Below are 19,957 nucleotides of genomic sequence, written 5' to 3'. Positions count from 1 at the left end.
ACTTAATCCATCAGTGTACTATTGTGTCTTTCATGTGTGACACATTCTGATGACCAACTAGTAGCATGTGAATTAGAGAATTGTTGAGTATGTCACTGTAAAGAGTATACTACATTTTTGACACACAGTCCAAAAATCTGACACTCCACAATATTGAAAGTACCCCTGAGTGAATGGTTCTGTGTGATGATGAATGGTCTTAGCAGTGTAACAATGTCAAACCCTCAACACCTAAATCCAGTGTGAAAAGATGTCTGATGCATGAGTCAACATTGTCCTACGTTGATTTTCTCATGCCTCCTTCGGCACTGAGTCTGAGATAATCTGTCCAAGATTATGTTGTGACAACAAATTTTTCTTTGGCTACAGAGTCCTGCTTACTTGCATCATATTTGAAGGGACAGATTTATGTACCAACATCAGTGTTACATTGGAAGACTTTTCTTGACAAACTTATTGATATTTCATCATGTCAGTCAGCCCTCTGTGACACATACTCATGTTGTCATTGTCTTTAGGTGACATGTTCTTCGAACAACTAACTGTCAATGTAAACTGAAACTGTTATTAGCAGGACAATTACCAACATGCACATCAGTGCTAGATGTCAACGTGTTCCAGGTCAGTTCATACACACCAAAATCATTACTCAAATGTATTTTCCTTAGTGTGTACACTCTGGGATGTACCTACAATGGCTGGAGAAATGTACAAAGATTGTATTGATGAGCTCTTAATTCAGGTGCTGACTATGTACCATATACACCAGGAAAATATTTCCATGCGATGGGAACATAAATAAATTGTTGTCGCAGTGGACATGAAACATGTCAACAAGCTGACCTTTTCAGGGAGCCAGGATCATTGTGAGTTTTTGATCAGGTCATGCACAATACATTACATATGTGTCTGACCATTGTACCTAAAGACATATTAAATTGAGTGTATTGTGGGTGCACACACAGCTTACGTCAAATCACAGTTTTGTGGTGACATAGTCGATGCCATGAGCGCAAACATCATATGGTGATGGTGGTACATTCGAGTTAGTTTAAAATAAGATTGTATGTGGGTTTTTGTCACTAGTTCATGTCAGAATGCCACATCACTTTGCAAATGATAATCAACAACAGATGTGACCTGTTCAGTGTAACAAACATATCATCATATACAACAGTTTACAAATGAAATTGGCTGCTGCATATCTTGAACCCTTGCACAATCATGTCAGCGCAAATAGATGTTTGAGATGCTGCGTGATCGCCTATATGACATGGCTATGACATCGCCCACATCATGGACTCTGTGCTTGCAGATAGATAGGGTGTTGTGAATCATATAAGGTGTTGCAACATCACATGATGCTGATGTGCATAACTCTTGACTTGATACAGCATCATCACATCAGACGTGAGGTTCATGTGAGGCATATCCAGACAGTGAACTACACCATACAGGGCCTGTGGAATTGCTTGCAAATGTCAACACATACAATCCAAAGCTAGGGGTCACACAGTCACCTATGGTGTGTGGGTCCGTGAATGCATCCACATCTCCTTGTGTGATCAGGAGTCTTCCTGCTGCGGAACAAGAGTGGAAAGTACAATTAATGTCATTGAAGTCACATTTTACAAGACTCATATACATAATTGATGGTTTCATGATACAATTTCATTCACAGTAATAGTCAGGTGTGGTGCCACGTTAAATACATGTTGAAATATGCTGAGCCTGTCTTACCCACGACACATGTCAATTTCACCCTGGTGGCCTAATGGACATTCCTGCAGTGGTTTGAGTGATGTAACATACTACAATCTGTCACACTGCTTCATGAATGACAAATTTGCTCTCACACCTCAATAGACGTGACATTTGTAGGTAAAATCTATTTTTCCACTATGCACAGGTGTATCACGAGCTTTGACATGTTAGTGAACCACATTGTGTATCTCACAGATATTGTCAGCCAATTGATCATGTGAAGTCTACCCATACCAAAGCATGTAGGGGTGGCAAAGTATATCATGACAGGCATGCTTGTTTTGCCAAATGGCAATTTCCATGATGGGTGCGTATATCTTGTGCTCAACATAATTTGTATCTAGTGTATTCACCCTCTGATGTGATATGATGTTGGTCATGTACTTACCACATTGCTTGCCGACGATGAGTCCAAGGTGATCCAATAGGTCTCCCCCACGGCCCACCAAGTCCTGCCACTGGTGCTTCGACTGCTGGACAGTCCTGTCCACACCAAACATGTTGAGCATCTTCTACCAAATGTGCTCCCACCTCACTGTCCACATTTTATCATTGTATCCCTGTAGGATATGTCCACCAGACTCTACCATATTGGGCAGGTAAAACTTAACAAGCCAGACGAAGGCCCCCAAGGGCCCTCCAACATCCTGCCCTCCCTATCCTGACCCCAAATACAACCTTGACCCCAGGCAAACTAAAAAAAAACACACAATTAACCTCTATTAACTATAGAAATATACAAAGATACCCCAGAGACGTGCACCCTGCGGTACTGTAAAATTCGGAACCATGTTGGATGCATGGTCCTACCATGCCGATTTTAGTATCAGCAAACCGCAAATGTCAAGTGCGGTATGTACCAGTGTTTTCGTCATGTTTCACTGATTAATTAACCGTGTATATGATACTACATATTGCACCCTTGGGTTCCATTTTAGAACAGTAGCCATTTTGTGGTTGCCCTCACATAGGCTGCGCACTAAGGCCATGCCTAGGCTTGAAGGACACGTACACCTTCTGTGACTTCTCCCTGACCTGTGCAAACTGACTCCGCTGCCCGAGGTCAATCCTGTCCGGCCAGTTCCTTTTCTCTCGGCCTAATGTGATTAGCATCAGGGCTCGACCCATCATAAAGTCCTTGTTCGCACACAATCTCTGACTAAGATATTTCGCACCTGACTCTGTTTCCTACTTTATGGCTTGTTTTACGAGCAGGAGGTGCCCGTTTTATTGGGGTCCGCTGTTATCTGATGAGGGTTCTGAGCCTTGCGGGGTAAAATGACTGTATGCTTCATGAACTGAAATGTGGGATTGTCATTATGGCTCTGCTGTTTCTTTGAAACTAAAATATGTGAATGACCACTTGTAAAACAGGGGCGGTGTTGCCCCCAAGCGTAATTGTGTGTATATAAGTAAAGACTGGTTTTTGGTTGGAGAGCAGTCTCCTGAGAACATACATCGTGTTGTACTTCTCGGATACCTGTGATTGGTCTGCAGCCAATAAATACGATCTTTGATTTCACCTAGAAGACTCTGTGTTTCTGTGGGTCTGAAACAGGAAGAACCCGAAGTCTTAGGGTGTGTTCCCCTGCACCGCTGGGTTCTAAAAACCCGGTACTTCAACCCGACAAAACAATTAGACAGTCACAAAAAACACTTAGGGACAGAGACTTAGGGACACAGGACTCAACATTGACAGAATGGACAGTACACTACACACAAAACTCTGTCAAAAAACACCAGGACCAGCAGACACCTTCCAAGACCTCCACAACTCACAAAATACACTGACAGTGTGGCTGAAAGAGAAGGTGAATGTGTACTGTACTCCTCCATGGTACAGGATGCAGACTGACATCATTTCCTGCCAGTTTGCTGCCCGTTTTGATGGTTTGCGGCAACATTACACACACCTAGGGGTGAGCGGGAAGATTTAATGTGGTCATATGTATTATGCGTGTATTTTAGTGCTGAATATGAAAAATATTAAGGCAAACATGATTTGCGTTGCTTGCTTATCACTTATTGATTCTTGATCAGTATATGTGCCATTTCATAAGATTTGTCCGGACTAACAGCACAATATGTATTTGTGATGTGATCTGTCTGTTGTACCTTTGCATAGTGTTTCTGTACAGTATGGGCATGTGCGTTCCTGAGCTATTAGGAGTAGGCCTGGGCGGTAAATTCTGTTCCGTTCGCGGAATTTGCGGAATTTCGGTAATTTCGCCTTCTGCGGAGAACGCGAAATTGCCCAAAATTCTGTTTTCCGCGACTTCGCAAAATTTTTTCTTGTTCGCGTTCTCAAAATGCGTGTTCGCGAGATATTTCTCCCCGAGCACGCAAGCAGCAACTGTGAACAGGAAAAAAGCATCGCGAACAAGCAATTCCGCGTGTTCGCGGAATTTCTGCATGTTCGCGGAGATTTTTTACCGTTTCGCGGAGATTTGCGTAACGCGATTACGCAAATTCCGCCCACCCCTAATTAGGAGGCACTATTTACTCACATTGATATCTGCTCATGACTGGTCATCTGTGTACGTAGAGACATGCCACAGTGTCACACATAAGAGTTGGCATTGGTGGTATGTGTCACTACATGTGAGCGAGCCTCTTACATCAAACATTGATGTGATGTCTCTGCATGTTTGATGGTCTTGCTGCACAAATGTACTTGACCAACAGGCAGTCACTACTTGTCTATGATATTTGCAAAGCAGCATGCAATGCACAGCTATGGCCGCACATTCACATGTGAGTATATGATTAGCTGGAGACACAGAGGGGGACATTGGTGACAGTCTGTGTTACAGCACTAATGGCTTCATTTTCACAAGATATGTCGATGCATTTTATGATGTGCTATGCATGACATTGACTATGGTTGGTGTGCAATGACCATCTCCATTGTGAACATTACCAAAAATGCTAACCAAGGGCCCGATTCACAGAACTAACTTAAGACAAAATCCGAAACTTACTACCATTTTTGTATTCACAAAAGGCACTTACTCATTTTGGTATTCACAGAAGACACTTACTCACTTCGGTATTCACAGAAGTTAGGAGTCCTAACTTTAGGACTCCTAAATGTCTTCTGTGAATACCAAAAGTCTTAAAATTAGGATTTTTCTCAGTTTAGGAGTCCTAATGTTAGGACTCCTAACTTTACCACTACTAAACTGAGAAAAAAATTCTAATTTTAAGCCTTTTGGTATTCACAGAAGGCATTTAGGAGTCCTAAAGATAGGAGTCCTAACTTTACTACTACTAAATTGAGAAAAATCCTTATTTTAAGACTTTCGGTATTCACAGATGGCATTTAGGAGTCCTAAAGTTAGGATTCCTAACTATACTACTACTAAACTGAGAAAAATCCTAATTTTAAGGCTTTCGGTATTCACAGAAGGCATTTAGGAGTCCTAAAGATAGGATTCCTAACTTCTGTGAATACCGAAATGAGTAAGTGCCTTCTTTGAATACCAAAATGAGTAAGGGCCTTCTGTGAATACCAAAATGGTGGTAAGTTTAGGATTTTGTCTTAAGTTAGTTCTGTGAATCGGGCCCCAAGCCATTAGATGGTGTATGTTTTTCTGCAAGCAACATCACAAGATAAGTCCAGCATGTCAGGAATTAACTAATATTAGCTAGTATGTGCAATTATGTTATGACTGGACAGATACCATCGTAACTTAGTTTTGGTGTTGTGTCTACACATATTATTAGTACCCTATGGGCTACAAGATCTTACAGGGACAGCTGAGATAATGCATAGCAAAATGTGTGTGACAGATGGCATAATGGAGCAGAAACCTTAATAGTATGCATAGCTCTACATGCCCCACTCAGCCATGTTTAAGCATGTTGAAGACTCAGATCCACAATGGAACATGTCATTGTTACTTTGGAATGGTAAGGCAGCACTTTGCATGTCACAGTCTTTGCAACAGAAAAAGTAATGATGCCTGTGAGCACAAGTAGTCCACATGGCCTGAAGATCAGGCTGTGCCTTTGTATGTGACCCTTGTGTCCAGACACAGATACTGCTGAGTTGCAGCAGACTGACATGGTTGACAATGCCTGCATTTTGCGTGGTATGTTTGGCCCATTTTCCTGCCATTCTTGCATGAGCAATGAACATTACCTGATGGCAAGCCTTGTCATGTTGTTTTACCATCACTGACATGAGAAGTATGCATGGTGCAACTTGTTGTGTTGATCATTGAAGATACTACTGGTAATGTACAAATTTTAGTGTGCATTTCTGGACACACCATGAGGACACAGATGTAACAGTGTAGACATCATATCTCTTTAAAAGTCCTCTGAACATGATTAAGCAAGAGTAGGTTGTGCTGTCCGTCACTGTTGAGGACGAGGCCCATCTACTCCACAAGACTTGTGATGCAGGGGTCATGGGATCGGACAAATTAGAGTGTTCACTTGTGTCCCCTGTATCAGTATTTTTAAATGCATAGTTTGTGTACCTGGAGGTACCCAGGATTGTTTATCTGTACTCAACAAGGATTATGCTGGCTGCTTGTACCTAACAATTTTCCATGGACGATATGGGACATGTTATCTGCTTGACAATGTTGCTATTCATGGACAGAACATCATCCATGATCCAGAACTAGGTGGTGCACTTTCTGGGGGCAATGCTGAATTATTTAATGACCGCATGACCCCAAACAATGTCCATTCCTGTTGTCATATGTTGCCATTCGTGAGGCAAGCATGTGGTGCAGCCTACAATCAACACATGTTAGGGAGCACTTTGTTGTATTTTGGTTTTCCCTGGATGATATCAGGACAGATATTTATGTCAGGCATACTCCTGACTGTGGTGGAGTGTCTTGGGGCCAGATATATGACCCATTTTTGCATGCGCAAACGTGTTTGCGATTGCAAAAACATACTGGGACATGTACATAGCCTATTAGAAGGGGCGTTCCCTTCCACATAGCGAGCCTCAAAACCATGTACAAATGATTTGCAAACGCAATTTCGGTCGCAAAACACTCGCAATTACCACCTACTTCAAGTAGGTGGTAGTGCATGCACAATTGGGAAGGGCTCCCCAGGGCACCCTTCCCCTTGGCAAATGCATGCAGAATTATTTTTTAGGGGCAGGCAGTGGTCTCGGGGACCACTGCCTGACCTTAAAAAATGAAACAAAAATGTTTCATTTTTTTAAAAAAATGAATCCTGTTTTCCTCTAAGGGAAACGGGCTGCATTAAAAAAAACAGCTTTATTTAAAAGCAGTCCCAGACATGGTGGTCTGCTGAGCCCAGCAGGCCACCATCCCTGGGAGGGCTGGCACTCCCAATGGGCTCGCAAATTGCGAGAGGCTCATTAATATTAATGAGCCTCGCAATATGCGACCCCATTTGAAATCGCAAACAGTGCCAAACACACTGTTGCACATTTCATTTAGCACCTCGCAACTTGCGACTCGCAATGTGTCACAAATTGCGAGGCACTAATTGAAATGGTCGTACATCTGGCCCTTGGTGTCCACACTGTACTGTTACATGAATCATACATGATTGCTGGCCAGCTTGCACAAAACCATTTCATGATGAGAATTTGTACATTGCTTGAGGGATGCAACTTTGTGTGACATTAACATTTCTTCTTAGAAGCATGCTTGTCTTTGTGTTGAACTGTGTCTTCAGATGCGCTGCAATTTAGATTGTTGTGGTTAGGCTGAAGTGAAAACGTACACACATCATACAAATGACATGTGTGAATGTGCACTCATGATCCAGAACAAGGTGGTACACCTTCTGGGGCTATGCTGAATAATTTCATGACCGTATGACCCCAAGCAATGTCCATTCTTGGTGTCATATGTTGCATGTTGTTGGGATGTTATTGCTGTACTGATTGTATTCCCTGTTCACCTCACTAATGTGTATGTATGTTCTCTGTTTTGGGTGTGTGAACACACAACTAGAGTTCTTTGAAGAGAATGTAGCCCATTCTACCCCTTCATTGCCATGAGACAAGCTTGTTGTGGTGCATGTGAAATTGACAAAATATTTACATTGCATTGGCAGGTACATGTTCCTACATACACGTAGTTGTGTGCTGCTGTCTAGCAATTTGTCTCATGTCTGACATTTCTGTCACTGTTTGTGCTTATGTAACAATAGCATTGACAGATCATGGCTGTGTTGTAGAATGATACATGCACCGTGGATAATGCATGTCATGTGACTATTGATTGTTACAATGGCACATGTGTCAGCTTTTGAGTTATTCTCAAAATTCCTTTGTTGTTTCACTGTGTGTGCTTGGTGTTTGGGGCATTCCCAGAACTGTGTTGACACACAAGTTGTTGCATCTGTACTATCATATGTATCTTCATCCTCCACACATAGAAGTGGATGCAGTACAGATCTGCAATGTAAATTTGTTACTGTTGTCACTCACCTTTATTCATGTGCCTTTGGTTTTACAGATATGTTTGATTGTAAATATTATGATGTTTTCTAGCTATGTGAGCACAGCTATAATGATGCATATTCTCCTGGGAAGACAGAGCACACACATTTTGATTGTCACTGAGGGACCATACACATTGATTTGCTCATATGCCCAATACGTTGTATCAACCTCAATCTTCATTTGATTGATGTTCTGTCCACTGCTATATGTGACAGCTGTGTGGCACATATTTTTAGTTACCTTCCACTTAACAGAAATATGAAATTTGACGGAATAAACCATGATTACAAGACTTTTGTGTAGTGATATTTTATTTCACAGGTTAACATTAGGTGTGTATTTTTTAAGATAAAATCATGTGATGGAATATTTTATTGTTGTCATTATTTAAAAAAAATTCTTATGATTTGATCCCTCCTTGGTGTTCCTGCAGCAGAAGCTGAGGTTTGTCTAGCATCTGCCTCTTTGTCACGGCCATCTGCTGGATAGTCCTGCTCCTCCTGGTCTTCATTCAATGGCGTGTTTGTGGGTACACAGATATTGTGCAGAATGCAACGCGCCATTATGATCTTGCAAACATGTTCTGTACAGGAGTCTGCCTCCCGATATGTCTAGTCACCGGAACCTGAATTTGAGTACTCCAAATGTCCATTCAACAAGGGCCCTTGTGCTTCACAGTGCAACATAATAGTCTCTCTCGGCCTCTGTGTGGGTCACTTTTATGGGTCTCATCAGCCATGGCGAGAGTGCATATCCTTGATCACCTGAAACAGATTAAAGTGAAATGTGTCCATTGACACATGTGCCTGATTAAGCACCCACCTTGACTTTTTGGTGATTACTATGTTGGAACATCACCTAGGTACCTCATTGGGAGTGATTGTGCGTTGAACTCAATGTGGGCTCTTTATATCCAGCTTGCTCCCACGGTGGGTCAGGGTCTAAGTGACAGTGGCACTGCTAACTGGTGCACCTGACTTACTGATATATGTGAAGTCAACGTACATATGCATTGATGTACTTGTGCATGAGTTGACTTAGACTCTGCATGTATGTATATTGGGGTAATACACATCAATGTTGCCATAATGTGTGTCTGTTCCCAATGGACACACCTTAACAATTCTGGTTTTGTGCATCAGATTGCTACCCCTCACCAGAGGAGTCATGTGGCTGCACAACATGTGTGAGAATGTGATTTTGATGGTTTGTTCTGCAATTACACAGACCGATATTTAAACAACGTTGTTGATTATTTATGTGCATTTGGTGCTCCCTTCATGCATCACTACTTGCAGACCCATGATGCAGGTACATCCGTTGCATGTTGCATGGCTGACTGTGTTTTTGCATGTCAGCTAACTGTGCCCTACCACAAGTGAGGGGAGGGTGATATGTCATCTTGTTGTACATATGGTACATGTGTTTATTTCAAGATGTATGTAGCACAGCAGAAGCATATCTTCTGTGTCATGTACTGCATTCATTATTTTCATTTTTGTCTGAGGAGTTCTGCAAAATCTATATTCCAAGGGTGCCATTGTGTGAGATTTTCTTGGCTAATTCCTCGTTGGGCTGTCTTACATATGTATTGATTATTTTGCATTGTGTGCTTGTGTATATTGTTTGAACCTGCTCCAAGGTATGTCATATTACATTGGCTACATGTGCATTCTCACATATTTGAGCTACATGCTTGTGTACTTGAGGTGTGTGGTGTGTTCAGTGTGTACTAGCCAACAAGCAGTCCATTTCCATTAGTGCCATTCTCAAAGTGCTGGTTGATTATCAATTGGCGGAAGATGTAGGAGTCATGTACACTCTCAGGGAACTTAGCGACAACATTGATGAACAGGCCCAGGTGGTCCACAATTGCCTGTACATTCATTGAGTGTGAGTGCTTCCCGTTCCTGTATATATGTGCCATTTCTGCAGGAGGTACAAGTAAAACATGGGGGCAGTCAATTGCCCCAACACACGTGGAAACCCATCAATGTCATCAAGCCTTGCTTCTTGTAAAGTTGTTCCTAAGCAGTGTTGGGGAAGTGTAGGTTCTGGGGCATCAGGCTGATAATGGCATCCAGGACATTGGGAAGGACCCTGGAGAAGGCTGACTGTGAGACTCCACCCACTCTGGCAGTGGTTGGTTGGAAGGTACCAGAGGCCAACATGTGCAACACTGCATGTAGCTTGGTCTGCGGAGGAAGGTTCGCGCAGCGCTGTGATGTTGCCTGCAGCCTTGGCACTATCTGTGTGAGTATGGGTAAGCTGGAGGTCCTTTCCAGCCTAGAGTGGACTATCACATCCTCTGGCCAGAGGTCTATCATGGTGATGCGTTGGCAGTAGACCAGCTCTCTTCTTTGGTGCTGCCTCTGTGGTGGTACTGGTGGCAGTTGTGGTGGTGGTGGCTGTGGTCTTCTTTGGGCTCCAAGCTGCAAGAGTAGTACCTGCATGGCATCCTTAGGTAAGCAAATGAGGGTGTGGGTTAGTCTCCCTAATATACAGGTGTGTTTGCATCATTTTCTAGACCAGTTTTCTCTGGTCTTAAAAACAAACTGCTAACTGGCTATGGAGGTAGTTTTTAGAAGTATCGCCGGACCGATAAATCATTGTAAATAAAGTGAAGAGGGGGTTAGTCATAATTTTTACACAGGAACACCCACCTTGTATATCCTTTTTGTTAAGTCTCGCTGATAGAAGTGGAGATCCAAAAAAGGCACGTTTACGCAGCAAAACTGCTGCTAACTATCGGTTAGCCGCAACTTGTAAATATGGCGATAAAAAAGCCACCATAGTGTCAAAAACTTGACGCTACAGCAGTGTTAACTTCTTGTACATATGCCTATTAGTTTTTAACAGGTGCAACATCTCCAGTGTAAATGTTATGGTTGTACAGGTTTGTAAGTTAAGGGATGAGGTAGAACAGAGAGGAAAACATCCCCAGTAGTTGGCAACATTCCCTCTGCTGTTTTGGAGTCAGATTATGGGAGAGATTGACATCCTCTGTTGACCCATCGTGCTCCTGGACAGGCAGGAGATCTGGGAGAGGCTCGCTCTCCTTTTCTACTCCTTCATCCGTTACCAGGAGTATGCTTACTTTGAGCCTTTCGAAGTGTAGTTTGAGGTGATTTATGTAGAACAATCTTAAGCGGTTTCCAGGGGTCTTGAGATCCGCCAGGTAAATGGACTTCCTCTTCCACTACTTCACCTCATTGGGGCATGTACAGCTATCCTGTAGAGCTCTGGGTGCCATAGTCTCCATAACCCACACCTTCTGGACAGGTTAATACTTTACAAGAGATGTCTTCTGTTCGTACCACAGCTTCATAATTTCCTGACTGGATTCCAGATTGTTTTTCCCCTTCTTCCAGAAGAGATGCATCTGGTTGCAGAGGGCCAGCATATAGCTGACCACATCCTTGGGGGGTTTCCCAACAGAGTGAGCATAGAGAAGTTCAAACAGGCTAAATTCAACCCCCTTCTATGGCACCCCCCCCAATAGCAAACAGAAGGCATGATACAAGGACATCCCCCTAATACCGCATATGTTCAGATAGACCCATTATCATGCTTTAAGTGTCTTCCTGAATATTTCCAGAAAACTGTTTATTTGGGGGTGATAGGGTTTGGAGAACTTATAAGTTACTCCACACTCATCCCACATGGACTTCATGTACATTGACATGAAGTTAGTGTCTCTGTCAGAAACTATCTCTTTGGGGAACGGCACACAGGTGAAAATCCCCATCAGGGCTCCAGGCCTTCATGGGTGTAGTCTTCAACCTCTGAAGGATGGCCTCTGGGTAATGAGTGGCATGGTTCACCAAGACCAGGATGAAACTGTTTCCTAAACCTGTCTTGGGGTCCAAGGGTCCGATACGGTTGATATCTATCCTCTCAAAGTGAGTGCCAATGACAGGTAGTGGGGTCAGGGGAGCCTTGAGTTATTTTTTTCACTTGCTACTGGCATGGTGGGTGGGACAAGACCTACATATGGCATCTAAGGCTGTCTTCATCTGGGGTCAATAGGAGTGGACAACAAGCTTAGCAAGGTCTTGTCTTGCTTCTATGTCTTGTCAGGGAAATGTCATGAACCAGACCAGTAGGAAGGCCTTGTAACACTGGGGGACCACCAGCACATGGGCTGCCCCAGGAAGATTTGACTCATCATTTAGGAGGTCATTCTCCCAAAAGATAAGGTGATATCAAGAGGCTTCACCTGCTGCCTGTATCTTAGCTTGCCTCCATAAGTACTCTGGATCAGGGCACTCCTTCTGCGCTTTTCCAGAAAGCTTAGGGAGGTCATCCAGGGTGGCAATGTCCTTCCTGTTGGATCAGGAGCATCCTCCTCAGGTAGCCCATCAACTTGGAGTGAGGGAACTTCAGAGACTGGTTTCCCACACCTCTTGCTCTCACTCATTTTGGCAGCCGACTGGGCCACTTTCCCAGGCTCCAGGCACCCTTGACTCCCTTCCCCAGGAGCCATGTACCATGTGATCAGACAGATATATTCAGGCAATCCCAACATCAACCAGTTAGTGTGATCCAGGTCATTACCTAACAGACAATCTACAGGCATGGCAGGGCTCACAGCTACTTCGAGAGAACCTGAGACCGAACCTGATTCAAAGGGAACCAGAGCCACCAGTAGATGGCTCTCATACTTGTCGCGACTATGAGTGGGCGTAATGTGTTCAGGAGGATCTGCTCTAAGTGTACCAGCTTATACTTTACAGTAGTCATGCTGGCTCCTGCGTCTCTCAGAGAAGCTGGCTGTTGCCCTTTGATGGTGATCTGCTGCCTGTACTTGGAAGTATGGGCTTTAAGCACCATCAACTTCTACCCCCATTGACTCTATGGTTACCTCTATATGTTCCGTAAAGCTACCTGGGACAATTTCCTCCCTGAGTGCTACACTCACCACCCCAAGCATCTGCACACCAGCACAGAGCTGTGCCCTCTTGGGACATTTGGAGTCTCCATTGCCCTTGGCATGCCCATACTTTTAACACTGAGGTCAAGCCTGCCTGTCAGTTTGTCAAATAATCCCTTCTTCTTGGGTGCTGACTGGAACTGGTTACCACTGTTCCCCTGGGAATTATTTTATGGGCCTTTTGAGATCTCCTTTTAAGTTTTTCTCCCTCTCTTTTTTCTGGTGGAAACCCTGACCACCATTTTGGAGTCCCTCTAGATGCCTTCTTGGACACTCTGGTGCTGACCAAGAGGTCTACCTCCTCAGCAAGCTTCATAGGAACATTCAGGGTTGTCACCTACTAGGTGTACGTGCAGCTCTGTAAAGCCAGTATTGAGCATGTGCTCCCTGAGAACCAAATTGCATAGCCCACTAAATTCATTAGATTTGCTGTCACTCACTCAGCCATTCACTGCCTTGTTAGAATAGTCCAGGACAACCACCCATGTCTAATTGCAAAGAGTTTTTGGCAATATTTTTCAAGGGTTAACCTAAATTTGGCTAAATTGATTGATTTTCATAAGGAGTGTACCTGGTTTGGTAAGAAGAGTGTCCCTCCCAATTGAAGGCATATACTTCCACAAACCAACCCCAGTGCTCCTCCTCATAAAGTGAAAACCATTTATCAATGTTGTCCCTCACCACATAACTGGGTACCAGGTATTTAGTGATTGGACCTTCTTGTCCCTTCAGACACTGAGGTTATGCTTGCAACAATGCTGCCGTAATCTGCCTGTTTTGCATTCATTTCCAACTGTGTAAGGTTCCATTAGCCAAACACTCCAAAGGAAGTTTCTCCTCCATCCTTAATATGGCCATCTGCAGCTGAAACTCCCTCTCCTCCTTCCTGTCCACCAGCTCCTCTGGGGACAGTTCATGTGAGGATAAAATGTTTGCTGCTATGGCAGGGAGTTTCATTTCAGGGGCTAATTCCTCCCCTTCCCCTGGAGACTGCATTTCAGAGTTGTTGCTGAGATCCATTTGATGCTCATCATCCTGTTCCTCTGGGGTATCGTCAACCAGTTGACCTCTGTACAGGCCCTGAGAGTTTTCTGCATGCCCATCTTTTTGGTGCTCTTCTTCAGGTGTATCCTCCTTTCCTTTCAGAAATGCTTAAGCTCTGCCACAGTACAGCTTTCCAGGTTGGCCAGCTCAAACTCTATTGCTGCAGGTATGGTTTCAGGCAGTCCAGTAGTAGGAATGAGGGTAGATTTGAAAAATTCAAGTAGCCAAAAAAGGAGACTTTAAAAACTCAAATTGATCGTAATTTATTTATGTGGAGTGGTAGTGTAACACAAAATTACTGTATGACACTGCATAAACACAAGTAAAAACCCACTGCATTGACCATTGTAAGAAATTCTGCAACTGGCTGGGTGCCGGGGGGATACGCTTCTCAAGCAGCAATCTCAATTCTGCTCAGGCTAAAGAAACAAAAAAAACTAATTTATCCTGTTCTCTACCCTCGAGCAGCTTGGAACACATCAGTCAGACTAAATGTGTTGAGTTACAATTCATCAGCTTAGGAGAGGATTTTGATTTGAGAGCAGATGAGGCTTGTTAGAGGGATCATATATGCATTGAAAGGGTTTGGCTCATAGAGGATCGTTGTGGAGCTCAGTAGATAAGGTCCTGGTCGTCTGTCAAGTATGGGCTACCTGACTGACCAAGTCCTTCCAGTCATAATGGAGTAGATCCATTGGAGTATCTGTCCTGGGATTACAATGTTTTGTAGATATGGGATGAGGATGAGATGAGAGACCATGTCAATTTCTGCCGAAAGTTCTAGGCAGATTGAGGGCCGCCATGTCACATATGCCCAGAGTCATGCAGATGTCATCCATGGCAGAGATAGGGGCAGTTGCTGTGCTTTGGTTGTGTCTGAAACTAGTCTGAATGGTGTTGAGGAGTTGTTGGCCATTGATTTATTTGGCTAGGTGCTGGCTGATGATCCCAGAGACATTGTCCGGAAATGTTAGCAGTGAGATCAGTCTGTATTTGCCAAGCATTGAAGGGTCCACAGGGTGTTTCTTCAGCGACGAGATGACAGTGGAGTGCCTCTAAATGTCACGGAAGGCCACATTAGTTGTGGGGGCAACCAGAATAGTTGTGAAAATGGCGCTGATGGGTGTAATCCTCTGCAGAGAGCGTGGTAGGGACAGAGATCTGATGGGGTTCATTAGTGGGAGCAGCTGTTTTTCCCCTTTTCCACAGCCAATGTTTTAAATTGGGAATAATCAATTTCAAGTTCTTTTTCATTTAACATGATATAAAAATGTATTTTCACACAGCTGCTTATGCCACTTTGTAGCCTGTCTTACATGATAAGCATGTTTCAAGTTAATCTTTTTAAAGTACAGGGACCGTAAAATGAATTGCACACTTTCGGCTGCCTAGCACCAATGGAAAAAGAACTATTGATGGACAGAATGCAGAACAATGTCATACATTCACCCCAGTACAGAGATCTGGGCCTAAATCCATTGTTTCTTCACTCACCATTCCATTCCAGGTTGGACCCAGCCACATGCAAATCAGTCTTGACCCTGTGCCCAATGGGAACAGTCCAGCCCGAAATGCCAGGCCAGGTCTAAACAGGGGTGGCATGGTGAGCAAAATAATGATGGATTTAACCCAGATCTCTTGACTGGGGTTGAATGTGTTGATTTGTTCTGCATTCTGTCCATCAATTGCGTGTCTTTTGATTTCTAGCACCAATGGAGGCACCACTGCGTCATGGTGCAAGGGTAGGATTATGTTTGTGCAGGAAGGGAGACCGTGCTGAACAAAACCAATCCTCTGAGGCTTTTTCATATATGCGTATATATATATTCACTGAAAAAAACATAGGTTTCAGGCACGTTATAGTTAGGAATGAGTATTTAAAAAACCTTAGAAATTCACTGAAAAAACCATAGGTTTCAGGGGCGTTATAGTTAGCTGGACTTTGCACTCGTACAAAACCATTGAAATTCCCCCGTTATAGTTAGTTCAGCTAACTATAACTCGCGCGCCCGCAATGCACTGCTGATGACGTCACATATTACATCACTCATGACATGGTCAGTGACATCACTCATGACATCACTCATGACATCTCAAATGACATCACTGATGACATCATCCTTGTGATAGAGTGGCAGACCTCCTCTCCCCCTAATTTCATAATAATGTGAAGAAAGAAGAAAAAACGCACAGAAAGAAATAAAAGAAATGCAGAAAGAAGCAACAGAAGTCCTCAACGACGAAGAAAAGTGCAGGAAGAAGGATAACGTGCAGAAAGAACAAACAGAAGAGCAGAAAGAAGCCTTGTTGCAAAATCATCCTGTACCCTCAACTTTTTCAAACGGATACTGGTGGTAACTGAGTCTGACTAACCAGTCCTAGAGCCAGTGCTATGTTAAAAGACACTCAGAATACAGTGAAAACACCTACATACACTAGGGAACACTATGCGTTGGGGTCCCCCTGTGATCAGCATGACCTCCTCTGTAAGCCCCTAGTATATAATAGGGCAGGGGATTAAAACTACCTCTTAAAACGCGCCACAGGGTGTGCTTGCACACGTCACCTCAGGCCCCGTCCCCTCACTTCCCCACTGTGTAAACACGCCCTGTGGCCGTTTTAAGTTTGGAGATTAAGTCCCCTTGAATCCTGAGGGTCCCTAGGGTCCAACTAGACCACTAGGTACCTCCAGTAAGCGCCACAGAGCTGCGTTGCAGAGAGATGTAAAAAGGGGCACGGCCTAGACCATCTCTCTGCAACGCAGCGCAGTGGCGCTTACTGGAAGCACCTGGTGGGCTAGTTGGGCCCCAGGGTCCCTCAGGATTGAAGGGGAATTATTTCCCCAACTTAAAACGCACTACCTTTTTAGTTGGGAGATTAAGTTCATTTGAATCCTGAGGGTCCCTAGGAATGCCGGTCATTTATTTATTTTATTTTATTAAGAAGGAGGGCTGTGTGGCCCCCCTTCTTTTTCTAATTTACTGGCCCTGGGGACCCCATCCCCCAGGGCCTGCACCCTCATTTTCTTTGTTGAAAAAAATAATTTTGGACCTCCCAAGGCCTTAATCGGCCCCGGCGACCCCAACTCCCGGGTCATGGCCTTTTTTTTTTTATTCTTTAGGAGGGGGCTGCGTTGCCCCCCTCCTCAGGCCACTTATAGCCCCGGGGATCCCATCCCCTGGGCCGGCCTTTGTTTTTTATTATTTTAAAAATATATATATTTATAGAAACACCTAGGACATGCTGGACAAACCGTACGTACCTATCACCATGACGATTTGCGTGATATTCATTAAAAGGTGACTATGCATAGAATGAATCCACATGAAATGTATTTACACCGCTAGTGAAGCTCTGACGTGTCTGACGACCAACCGTGTCTAATCCCGGCGCCCCCGCCGGTGGGTACTCTCCAAGTAGACACCCTTGTCGTTTTTTTATACAAACATGGGTAGCTATTGACGGGCACATTTAAAATACACACACACCAAGCCATTCAAAGGGGATTCAACAAAAATTAACTGTGCAAGAAACCCACCTCACGGTTAATAAAATACACATCCCCCGCCGGATGTGTAATACTTTTTTTTTTACTCTCTGGAAAGGAGACAAACCTCACTTGAGAGTCACAGCGTGCTCCTGGCTGAGCCCAATGCTGTGTTACACCCACCAGTGCCCGCCGAGTGCCTTCCACCTCTGTGTTGTATTTCACCAGCTAGTGCGTATGCTATGACACTCTCTAGCCCATGTGCACTGTAACACCACCCCGTGAATATGTCATGCCACACTTGCCTTCGCACGGGTTATATTGCCCCATCTAACGTGCCTTCCTCTATGCCTATGTTATAACGCACAGCGCTATGCCATACATATTACAATCTGGGATCCATATCTTTGTCACAGTGCATATGAAAAATTACACTCCCCAGCACATATTTTATATTACAACTTTAGAGACTAGTTAGGTTACACAACACTGCCCTGTGCATATTACACTCCAAGACGCATATCGCACAGCACGCGCTTGTGCCTGTGCTGTCTTGCGCTTTCCAATGAATCTGTCATTGCGCACAATGTATTTTATATTATATTTCACGCCCGGTTCATCTTATATCACACTTTTTGGTGCATAGTTAATACCATATACTATATCTAGTTTTCATTTTCAATCGTGCTCTCAGGACTATGTTCTATATAACACTGCATCCACCTACCCTTTTCACAGGCATTACATTTTGCGATGGGGGGTGGAAGGTCAGGGGGTGTTTCTGCCAAGTGAACCCGGAGTCACAGTCACAAACGTCCTCTTCTTCCTGAATAAAAGTGAGATTATGCTGCATACTTGTTCGTATTTTAAGTAGTTCACACAGACACACATTTTAAAAACAATAAAGTTCCTAATACCCACCTTCTCTGAACAGTTATCTTGCTGCCCCATCCACCTCCTCCCTATCCTCTGTTGTCTGAATCCATGGACTAGCCTCCTCCCTCCTGCCATGCATGGTCTGATGTGCTGCCACTGCCCTCCATTTAGCATGATGTACCAGTCCACTCCTCCTGCCCTCCATTGCTCAATTATATGGCCCATCATTGACCTCCTGATTAGCCTCAGTGCTTAGCTTGCTGCCCCTATTCTCCTTCCCCCTGCCCTCCGAGGTCTTTGTGCATGCCCCTGCTCCATCCTTTTTGCCCACCATGTTCCATGGACCTGCCACTCCTATCTACTCTTAAGTGTTCTGTTGAGCTGCCACTCCCCTCCCACCTGCCTAGCATTGTCAGATGACTGTAACCTGTCCCTGCCACCGCCACCCTGCCTGTCCAAATGCCATGCCCCTATCCCCTTCCTCCTGTCCTCCATGGTCCATTTTACTGCCACACCCTTCTGCCCTCCCTGGTCTGTTGTGCTGCAACTGCTCCTCCTGCCTGCCCCGCGTGGTCAGTTGTGAGGCCCCTTCCCCTGAAATCTCTTGTCTGTGCCCAGGTCCTGACCCTCCCTTCTATCCTCCATGGTCCTTTGTGCATGCCCCTGCACCCTCCTTCTTGCCCATCATAGCCATTGTGATGCCACTAACCCTCCCGCTTGCCATGCATGGTCTTCTGTGTTGCCATGGCCCCTCCCACCTTCCCTCTGTGGTCAGCTAGCTGCCCCTGACCCCCTCCCACCTTCCCTCCATGGTCTGTGTGTTTCCCATCATAGTCTCATTGTTGCTCTCCATGGTGTGTCTTGTTTCTAGTGCCCATCCTGCCTGACCGCCATGGTCATCTTGCTGGTCCTGTCCTGCCCCCTTGCCCCCAGCTTTCTGTTTCCATGTGCAGACCCCTATTCCCTCCCTCCTGGCTTGTCTGTTCCAATGTAATGCCCCTGATCCGTCCCTCCTGCCCTTTATGGTCTGTTATGCTGCAGCTTTCTCTCCTGTCTGTCCATTATGGTCAGCTAGCTACCATTGCCTCTTTCCCCTCTGTTCTCTGTTGTCCATGTGCATGGTCCTGTCCACTCCCTTTTGCTTTCTATGGATTGTTGTGCTGCACTCCTGTCCCGCATGCACTGTGTGGTGTATTGTGCTGCTGCAAACCCTGATGCCTGCCCTGTAGGTTCAGTTTGGTGCACCTCTCCATGTCCTTCCTGTCCTCTGTTATACGAGTCCATGTCCCTACCCCAATTCCTCCTGCCTACCACGATCCAATGTACCATACTTGCGAACATTTTGAACTTGGTAAGAGGGAGATTTTGAAAAAAAACTGGGGTATTGATTTTCCCCTTT

This window comes from Triturus cristatus, chromosome 4_1 (genome assembly GCF_964204655.1).
Source record: "Triturus cristatus chromosome 4_1, aTriCri1.1, whole genome shotgun sequence".
NCBI lineage: Eukaryota > Metazoa > Chordata > Amphibia > Caudata > Salamandridae > Triturus > Triturus cristatus.
Note: the sequence above shows the minus strand (reverse complement) of the source record.